Raw genomic sequence first — 11,144 nt, 5'->3', positions numbered from 1 at the left:
AGTATTCATACATCTTGATAAGATCATTCCCAGCCTTCTCTTCTTCAGGCTGAAGAGTCCCAGCTCTCTCAGCCTGTCCTCTTAGAAGAGGGGCTCCAGACCTCTGATAATCTTTGTGGTGCTTCTCTGGACTTGTTCCAGTGTGTCCATGCTGCTCAGGGTGAGGGAGCCCAGGACCAGGCACTCCAAGTGTGCTCATCTCTAGATGCTGTTCTCTCCTTTGGCTTTTGTAGCATAACCTGTTGTAATCCTGCTCAACCTCCAACAGCTGTGACAGATGAAGGTAATTGCACAACAAACAAGTAAAAAAGTGAAATAGCTAATGCCTCCCCATCCCTGCCCCCATCAGTTATGCTTGCAGCCTTCAAGGTGACACTAGGGCTGTCAAGTCCCCCAAAAAGGTTGCTGCACAAAACTACCCCAGCACCCCTGTGTTTACAGGAAGGATTTTAGAGTATGACTAGGAGTCCAGAGAGACATGGAGTTGGCCAAGTGAACAGTGACTCTAAGTAAATACGATAACTTTATGTAGATGCTGGTGGGGCAGAGTGTACAGAAGGCAGGCAGAGGAAGGCTCTACAATTTACACACATCAGCCATCAACTTTTCTGAAAAATAAAAAGGCAAAAAAAATATATAAGGAGGAGAAAGGGCAGCCAATGCAAAAGCCATGGATGAACAGTTCAGAGACACAGAAGCTCAAGAAGAAAAATTAGAAAATAAATAAAAACAAACATAGGAGAGAGAAACATAGCTATTAAAGGTTGATTTAAGCTTGCAGGGTAAAGCATATCTGCAACAAAAGAAAAGAAAGAGCTAGTGAAAGGTGACAGAATTTTAAGTAAAGGTGGCTTGAAATCCAAACCAAGGAAAGCAGAAATGCTCTCCACTCTGTAAAATGTACTTTCAGAAAGCAGAAACTGAGAATACTTTGAAAAGAAAAAAAAACAGACAGACATAGACCTCTGAATAGTGGCAAAAGTCAGATGGGCAAATCATTGGCTTAAATGCCTCTCTCATGAATCTTCACTGATTTTTTCTGCCTGGAAAATTTTTAATAACAGCCTATTGACATTGATATACAAATCTGGGCACTAAAGGAGCTAACTGCCAAGCTTGAAGAAAAATGTGTGATTTTATCACAAATATCACAGCATGTTATGTTGATAAAGCCTCTGCTACTGCAGACATGTGGGACAGGAAATCCTTGTTTTGAGTTCGTGTTTCCAAAGTAAGGTTTTAGTGCCATTTGCAAAGAAGAGATTAAGGACACTAGCCCAAGCTTAAAAGTGCAGAAAAAATAAAAAGTACTTCAAATTTAGGCAACTATATTTTAAAATGTTACAGAATGTAATTTTCAAGATTTTTGAAATTTTGATATTCATCATGCTTGAGCTCAGTTTCACTGCTTTCTCAAATTTCCTGCACAGAAAAGCTAACTACTTTTCCCTGATAAAAAGGCATCTTGCTAATCACCATCTGAGAAATAAATATCTGACAAATGATGGGGTGAGAGGGGGCAGGAAATGGAGGACAAAAATATGAGGGAAGTTCAAAAACTTCAAGAACTAACAGTTGAAATGCAGTGTCAGTTCACAGTATAGAGGTTACTGTAGGTAAAATACTTGCTGAACTGTACTAGGGCACTTTTAGAATGTTTTATTTTCTTCTGTTAGCAGTTCCTTGAAGGAGGAGCGCTGGTTTTACTCAGCCTTCAGAAAGCAACTGCTTGAGCTGGCACAGAGGTTTATTCCCATATCTGCTTGGTTGTTGCACCAGACGGAGGATTTAAAGATAAAATATGACCAAATGGAACAGCTTTTTCCTGTTATTTGACTTCTAAGATTGGGAAATAAAGGGAACATGGGACTAGATGAACTGTATTTGGATGTTGATATAGCACTTTCATGTTTTCAAGTTTCAGCATTTTTAAGGAAACTTACCTCAAAACTCACACTCCAATTTGTTTGGACAAAGATGATCTTTTACAGAATCTGAGTGGCAGAGTTAGGAGTTAAAGGCAGTGGTGTAAATTTTCAAAGGTACCCAGATACTCATGGAAAAGGAACGCAGTCAGTTCTGGTTCTATTTAAAGTCTTTCTTGTATAGCATTTTAGAGTTTAATAATGTAATGTTTAAATGTAATATTTAAAATGTTTAAATGTAATATTTAATAAATATTACATTTGTGAAAGCTCCGAATTATACTAAATGTAGAGGACCTGTAAACACCAATTGAGCCAGAATGAGGTCAAATCTCTTTTAGGAGATTAGAAAAACAGATTGACAAAATTTACAACAATGCTTCTTATAGGTATTTCTGCCAAGTGGTGCACTCAAAGTTGGAGGCTTTCCTGAGGTGCAAATGTGCCACCACAAACACCTAAGAAACCACAACAGTTAATGTAATCCTGGGTGGAATGACATCAGACTTATTGGTCAGAGGGAGACATTTGAAATCTCTGAGTTTCAGATCCCACTCTCAATAATTTTTCCTCTTGGTATAAAAGAAAATGGGAAGAGGAAGCTGACATTTCTCAGATGACTGTGACAAGCACAGAAGAGTATGTCAATTCTTATTCACATTCATATGCAATAATTTGCCTTCCTCTAGAGAAAAGCCAACTCATTTGAGAAAATTATATCAGAAGCAAAACAGCTTGAACAGTTTCTTGTCTTTCTCCCGCATTTGTTTATATGCTAATTCCTGTAATAGCTCTGCTAAAAATACAACTTTGTTTTGATTGTTAAAGTGAAAAGAACATCACTACAAACAGAGCCTGCAAAGTTTTTCAGTTCATCCTTTCACCTTACAGAAAAGCCCCTCAGGCACAGTGTTGCAAGGCCTGAATGAGCTCTCCATCAAATTATGCACACGTTTTCCAGCTACACATTGTGAATTCTCTATGTACTGAGTTCCACTGCTGTGGCCAGGAGTGACTCTAGGTTGTATAGAGTCCATTTTTCTTTGATGAGAAAGCTCAGTCAGCTTCTTCAAGAAACCTCTTCAGACTGCTGTGTGAATTTACAAAGAGTTAACCTGGTTAATGCATGTCCAGGAGCGTAGTTTTCCAAAGGCTTCAATGACTTCTGAGTAAATGCATGTCCAGAAGTGTAATTTTCCAAAGGTCTCAATACCTTCTGAGTAGTGACAAAAGTGACTTTGTGGCTTTTATCACTCAGGCTTTTATCACTCACTCACATCCTAACAAGAAATTACTTCTGGAACTTTATCCATGATGTAGCAACTTGATATGTTACAGAAATGATACATGTAGGAAATGGACTAACAATTCCTGTGCTGAAAAATCTCATTGGAAAAAACAGAAGAATGTACAGTTTCATGATGCACATGTGTATTAGAATCACAGAACTAGAATATGCTGAGTTGGATGGGACCCATCAGGATCATCAGGTCCAGTTCCTGTTCTGGCACAGGACATCCCCAAGAGTCACAGCATGTGTCTGAGAGCATTGTCTAAATGCTTCTCAATCTCTGTCAGCCTTGGTGCTCTGACTACTTCCCTGGGGACCCTGTTCCAGTGCCAGTCTTCTTCTGGGTGAAGAACTTTTTCGTAATATCCAATCTAAGCCTCCCCTGATACAACTTCAGGCCATTCTCTTTGGTCCTGTCACTGTCACCACAGAGAAGAAATCAGCATCTTCCCCTTCTCTTCCCCGTATAAAGAAGTAACTGCAATGAGTTCTCCCCTCAGTCTCCTCCAGGCTGAACAGACGAAGTGACCTCAGCCATTCCTCCTATGGGTTCCCCTTCACCATCCTCATTGCCCTCCTTTGGACACTCTCCAATAGCTCAATGTCTTTCTTACGTTGTGGCACCCAAAACTGCCCCAGCACTGGAGGTGAGGCTGCCCCAGAGCAGAGCAGGACAATCCCTTTCCTTGCCTGGCTGTGATGTTGTGCCTGATGCACCCCAGCACATGGGTGACCCTCCTGGCTGCCAGGGCACTGCTGGCTCACATTCAGCTTGACATTGGCCACATCTCTTTCCATCGAGCTGCTCTTCAGCCTGTCGTTCCACAGTCCACACACACAACCAGAGTTGCCCCATCCCAGGTGTGGAATATGGCACTCGCCCTTGTTAAGTTTCAGAGCTTTGCAGATGTTGAGACACCATGTCACAGTCTTTTGTTTCAGAGGAAATGTCGGTTTAAGGAGTACAGGAGCTGGGCATTATTCTCCATGTTGTCCCACAGTTGCAGTGACACAATTGTTCAGTAAATTTCCTTGTAATATCTAATCAATCTATCTAATTCAAACCTACTCCCACTTGGAAACCATTGTTTCCCCCTCCCTACATCTACAGCTCCTGATGAAGATTTCCTCTCTGGCTTCCTTGTAGGCCACCCAAGGATACTGGAAGGTTGCTATGAGGTCTCCAGGAAACTTTCTCTTCTTCAGGCTGAACAGTGTTAACTTCCTCAACCTATCTTCACAAGAGAGGTGTTCTGCCTATGTTTTAATGTTTCATTAACTCTTAAAAAATTAAAAGTTAACTGGTGTGACATACAATTTTTTATTACTGAAGAAATGCATCCTGCTTTGCTCACATCCTACCATCAAAGCACAATAAGCCAACCTTATTCCTGCCCTTACTTAAAGTTTTTCCATTTACAGATGAAGAAATTAAACTGTCCACAAAATCTCTTGCAATGTGTTGTCTATTATTTCCCCAACCCCACTACTACACCATAGAGATACTCATATTAAGCAACTAGCAAAATAAACAATTTGTTGTGTAATTTATGATTCTCCGTGACCCTCTTGGCAAAAGGCAGGGATTCAGAGGAGAATCCTATTTACTAAAGAGTGTTTAGTTCACGCATATTCACCAAATGAGTCCACTCAGCTTTCATAAACTATGGCAGTGGATTTTCATGGAATGAAAACATTTGAGGAAAACATTGGCAGCCACTAAATTCATCAATACTGGCCATGAGTTTTTTCTGATGGCAGTACCATTAGGAGTTGTTGTCAAGGCATAACAACAGCATAACCAATGCTGATGCACAGGCAGAGCAGTCCTTTATTGTGTTCTGGACCGGAACCAATGCTGTGTAGGGCCTTACAGTTTCATAACAACTGGGTGGAAAGACAAATCAGAAGGTTAGATAAATGTTAGAGACAAATAACAGCCTGTATATGGTTAATAATTATTTCCAAGTATAAACACAACAGAAGAGAGCAATAATTAGCTGAAAATGCAGCAAGGTACTTGTAGGCCTAAAACACAGGTGTTTGTGGGAAATGTCATAAGTAATGAGTAATTTCAATATTGTTTGTAGGTCTGGTGCTGAGCTAAAAGCAGAAGCTACAGTCAGAACTTGTTTTAACACCATAGTGACACTAAGAATATATTATAAAGAGTTTTCAGTGTTGTCAGATTCACTCTTCTTTAAAGAGCATAGAAAATAGCTAGCAAACCTTTTTCTTTGTATTACAGCCAATGTTGGCTGTTGCTTACCTAGGGTTGTTGGTGTGGCAAGTGAAGAGCTTTGACAAAGGAAAATGTAGAACTGATTCAAAAAATTAGAGTAGGCATGGTTTCTTGTGTAAAAAAGTTTGAAGATGCCTTCTGGTATTTAAAACTGCCTTTTGTAACACTTAAGCAGCCAAGTAGCAAGATTATTTTATCTAAAAACTCTACTACATTTGAAGTCATGTGTCTTGCCATGCAGACGGTCAGGGTAAGGTTTCTAAGAAAGAGCCATGCCTAAGAACAAGTTCTGAACTGTTATCTCCTCTGTAAGCATATGCTTCCAACCACCCCAATTATCTTTGATGAAATGGGTTTGGGATCAGCTGGGTTCTTCAACATCAAAAACCTGAAAGTAATCAAATTTTTAAAATTGCAGTGTATAAGCATAATTTCTCAATGACTGACAAATGCAGTCTAAATTATCAGTGCACATTATAATAGCCCATAATTTCTCTTTGGCAGCGTCCCTCCAAAGCTATTCCATCACACTGCTGTTGGATTATGCGATAGAAAGGTCAGAAAAGCTTTTTATTGGAAAAGCCCTCTGAGATCATGTAGTCCAACTTTTGAATGACCACCACTTTCTCATCCAGATACCATGGCCCAATAATTTTGTGATCATTTCCAGGGATTGTGATTCCACTACCTCCCTGGGCTGCCCATTCCAATGTTTAACAATCCCTCCTGTGAAGAAATTCCTCCTGGTGTCCAGAATTCCTTCTCATGTCCAGATTCAATACCAACAGTCTTTCTTCTGCATAAGTACAAGAACCTTGCCTATCATGAGTGATGTTTCTTCCAGAAAAGTGCACTGAATCACCACAATATGCTTTCTTCATAACTGATTCTGCAGATTTTATTTGTAAGTCAATGAGGAGCCCAAGTTTTGTTTAATTGCTCCATTTTTATTAATATTAATTCAATGCATTTTAAAGGCTGCTGTGGCTGGAAATAAAAGGAGGTTGTTACATTATTGAACATTTCTCCTTTAAGCTGACAAAAAGAATCTGTCTCTTAACCTGATGGCTATGAAAGACAGTGAATGAATCACTGCTTGAGGTAACCAATTTATTTAGTCACTGTGTCATGGTTATTTATTACTTATCAGCACATGCTGTTAGTTCAATTAAATACAAAAACCTGAAATTCTCTTCCAGCCTTCTCCCCTTCTCAATTTTATAAACACACAACAAACCAGAAAAGAATTACTAGAATCTGCAGTGCGAAGGGTGAACCCTTTAAGTTTATTGTGCTTCTCTTGTTTTAATTAAACTTTGTTTATTAAATTTCTGCAGCTAAAGTATGGGGATTATTAATCTTATTCAGTAGCTAAAGATATTAGTAGAGAGAGGACAAAAGGAAGAATTTAATAGTAAGACAAAGTGTTGATTGCAACATTTTACCAAGAAAAATACAGGGAGCTGCAAAGCACAAATATTTTCATTCATCTGCTCACAAAGGAGAAAGAAATGAAAATTCCTAATTTATGTACATGTGCACATATGTAATTTAGAACATTACTAGTAAATGCATCTGCCATTTCAGAATATAATCACAGATATATAGAATCAATCATAATCAGTACAGTACCACCCTTCCTCCTGCGCTTTGTTTCCTACATGTTCCTTGTTTAAGACATCATGAGAGTAGAAAATAGAATTTTTGTTCTTTATGAGAGGATTCTCTGTTTTTTGCTTAATATTAAAATTAACAAAGGAAGCCTTTCTTATTCATAAAATAAATATAAAAGACAAAATAAATAATATAAATATGAAATCTTCCGGTCTGAGGACAAATTGGCATTTGGAGATCTGCTTAGTAAATACCATTGCTGAAATAACAATAAATTTAAGTTACTGCACCCAAAACAGTTTTAGAAGATTAAAGAGACAGTCTGAATTGCAATTCCAGCTACAGATACCCATGAACAGTGTCAAACACTGCCTACTAATTTCTGACCTTGATTCCAGTTTGCAATGATAAGCATGTATTATATCCCAACAATTCCAGGGGCTGAAATTCATCATCGGCCCTCACTTTGGGTAAATTGATTCCTTTTGGACAGTAGAAATTTAGTGAAAAATACTGGCAACACTACTTTTCTTCTGCAGCAAGTGGAGGTATAATTAGAGGCCCAAGGGCACCCTGTTCTCCCCTCTTTTTTTTTTGTTTGGCTTCTCAGTACAAATGTTAGTGTTAAAATTAGTGTTTAGGAGGCAGCGAAGTAATATATTTTATTGTTTCGGTGGCAGTGAAGTAATATATTTTTATTTTAAAATGGTCTGCTGAGAAGTGTTTCAGGCATTCACAGTTTGGACATGCAATTATTTTCATGAGACAATAAAAATCTCAGTTAACTTCATTGTCAGTTCTTAGACAGATTTTTTATCAAAAAAACACAATTTAGAAAAAGTGGAAGAAATAGGATCCACCAGGCTGGACCATACCCAGTACAATAGGCAGAAATGCCTGCAGAGGCTCATTATTCATACTAAGGACACAAGATTCATCAACCAGAAATTTAGTAAAACCATCATCTACCAATCCCTGTACCAGTTTATTTCACCAAAGGAAAGTAATTTACTTATGAAAAATATTACTATGATAAGATATGTATGGAGACACTCTCCATGAACAGTGAAAACAGAAATTTTCTTAATGTGCTCTCCTGCACATTTTTTTTAAACAATATGCAGATTAGTTAGTGAAAAAAGTGAGGAAACTCCACTATTATATGATCAAATGTTAATATTTGGTAGGAAGAGACATATTTGACTGTTCTAAACTCTTCCTAATCTTGATAGAATTCCTCCTTCTAATGGAGGTTGTAGCTCTTCAGAGGTATACAAACAATGTAAAAAGATAACATTCAGCAACTTAAAGGGAATTTATGTTGTCTAAATAAGGTCCTACTATAATAAATGCTGCCTATTTTAACTTCCTTGGAGCAGTATCCACAGCTCTTCAGCATTCCAGTACAAAGCTATATTCCATAAGAAACTGGTTTCTTTAAAGTACCATTTTTTATCAATTTTAAAGAAGGGAATATATTAACAGAGTTGTTTAGATCCACTAAGTGTTTAGAAGAAATTGAGGATAGAAAAGATATAACCTGCCTTTACAGTGGTGGGAGGAGACTTCAGTTAATTTTCCAATACTGCGTCCACTTGTGCTTCAGTATACCTCTACATCAATGCCCTCATGAGGCCTGGAAAGCAAGTTGGAGAAGATATCAAACAATGAACCTCAGTTTTGTTTGGGATATAGAGCAAATGGCTTCCTAAAATGATAGTTTAAGGAATACAATGTTTGTAGCAAAGCAATCTTACACCCTGCAGTGATACATGAACTGGGGCAGTCAAAGAAACAGGAGACTAAAGCAGAAGCACTGGGATATGCAGTGTAACTGGGATATGCTCTGTATAGAAAATCCCCATTTATGAAGAAAAAATGCTACAGGTTGATAAATCTTGGTGAAGAGCAACCTACAAGTCCTCAATTCCAGCAAACTGGGTTATTACATCCTAGATCTCAGAAGCAGGAAGTAACGAGGTCTCAGCTTTTCTACTGATCTCATGACAATGAGACCATCACTTTATCCTTCAACTTTTCAACTTTTTATCCAAGTAAACAGTAAATAAAGTGTTTAAATTGCAAGTCATTCCCCTTTACTATTCTTCTCCTGTTCACTTTATTATGTAGGGAAAACTACTGCTTACAAGTTGTTTATACAGTTTGGACTCTGCTCTTAGTACATTACTTTTTGAAACAGACATTGTTAAAGCAACACAGCCCCCTAGTGTGGATGTAATCCAAAATTTAATTCACATACAAGGAAGAGGCACTAGCTTTCACCAGACTACTTGTACTAAAAATTACACAGACTTCAACAAAAAACCTCTCACTAAATGATGACACACATGAAAAACTCAAAACCATATACAAAGAAAATCTGCACCAGCCAATAATTAAGAATGTAGATTTAACAATAATTTAATAGCTTAGATAATTTATATTTGGAACATTTAAGTAACAGTTTTGAGTGAAGATTTAGATGCTTTCAAAAAGACAGAATTAAGTCATGGACCTTATTTCTCATGCCTCATATCTTAAGAACTGGAAGAACTTCTTCTTAAGTGGGTTATCACTTATGTAATATAACCCAGCAGTTTCATTTTCACTACTCATTCTGTTGTGCCAACACAGCAAATTCAATCAGAATGGCGTCTCAGGTGAGAAGCAGATGGGCAGGATAGTGTGTGAATAAATTTCCTGATATGGCTCTGTACATATCCACACTAACACTAACTGCACAGCTGCAGGGAGGGGACCAGGACACAGCCTGAGAATAAGCAACTACACCAAAATGTATGCACGGTTCCTCACCAGCATTCATACTCAGCTTAAATGTCTTTCCCAGTACTGTTTCTGCCTGCCTTTAAGGCTAGTGTCAACATGCTTAGACTAAACACACTTCTCCAGTTGTGTCTCTTGCCCTGTGCTCCTCTAGCAACCTTAGACGACTTCATCTGCATCTGCTCCTCTCCCAGTGGATAGGCCTTCAATACAGTCATGCAGAACTGCACACAGTATTCCAGTGAAATGAAGCTGAGACTACTTATATAAAGTAGGATTCACTGGAGTCTGGAAACACAAGATGGAGAGCAAGGCTTTAGATTAGACAATTCACGGCTTTGCAGAACCATTAGATTAAAAAAAAAAAAATTGAGACTGACAGTAAACAACAATCCCAGGGACAAAAAGTTACCTTTATGCATTGTTTAAAAAAATGAAAATGCAATGAATGAACAAATGAACATGTTCCATACTCTGTTTATATTTGGTTTGAGGTTTCTTTTCATGCTATTATTGGGCTGTATAATGCAATAAATACGTAATATCCAGATTTAAATTTTTGCAATCTGTCCTTACCTCACCACAGAATCAAGTTGATTAAGGGATATGTGGCTAGCCCTTCCTACAAGCAGTAATTTTTCTCCTCCTTTTTGTATTCTGTTTGCATATTTCAATATTAAAGCTAAAAAAGAGCCAAGAAACATGAGATTTCAGCCCCTCCCCCAAAAAGTCAAGTATTTTAACATCTATATTTGGCCACAGATAAGGTGAACAAACTTTTTTTCTTCTCTATGTATGTTGCAGATTGACTTAGCAATAAACACGAAAGTTTATACTACTGGAACTAAATTACAGGACTTTATAATCAGTTTTTAATTTAGTGCCTATGCTCCTAAAATTATGCTGTTCTTATGTTTCTGGATCAATTAACCACCTCATCTCCTTTCCTGACTAAAGGGCTTATTTCACAATTAATCTTCAATTATCTTCTGTGAAAAGGGCATATTTACCGGTATCAGTGATCTCATAAAGCTAAATCAGTGTTTATAATTTTAAGATAAGTGCATAAAATGCCATATAAAAACTTACTATGCACTCATGCACACAAAGTCTTTCTTCAGCTGATGTTTTTAGAGAATGCTTTAGACACAGAAGGGAAAAAAAAGCAACTTTAGTTACAGTAACTGCTTTTGTAAACATTATTTAAAAAATAATAGTGACAACCAAGCAACCATTTACCAGCTTTAAAGCTCTGACTCTGTACATTTTGTCCCACTGCAAGGTTTCC

This window comes from Melospiza melodia, chromosome Z, assembly GCF_035770615.1.
Source record: "Melospiza melodia melodia isolate bMelMel2 chromosome Z, bMelMel2.pri, whole genome shotgun sequence".
Classification (NCBI taxonomy): domain Eukaryota; kingdom Metazoa; phylum Chordata; class Aves; order Passeriformes; family Passerellidae; genus Melospiza; species Melospiza melodia.
The sequence above is the reverse complement of the archived record's forward strand: the minus strand, read 5'-3'. Positions refer to the sequence as shown.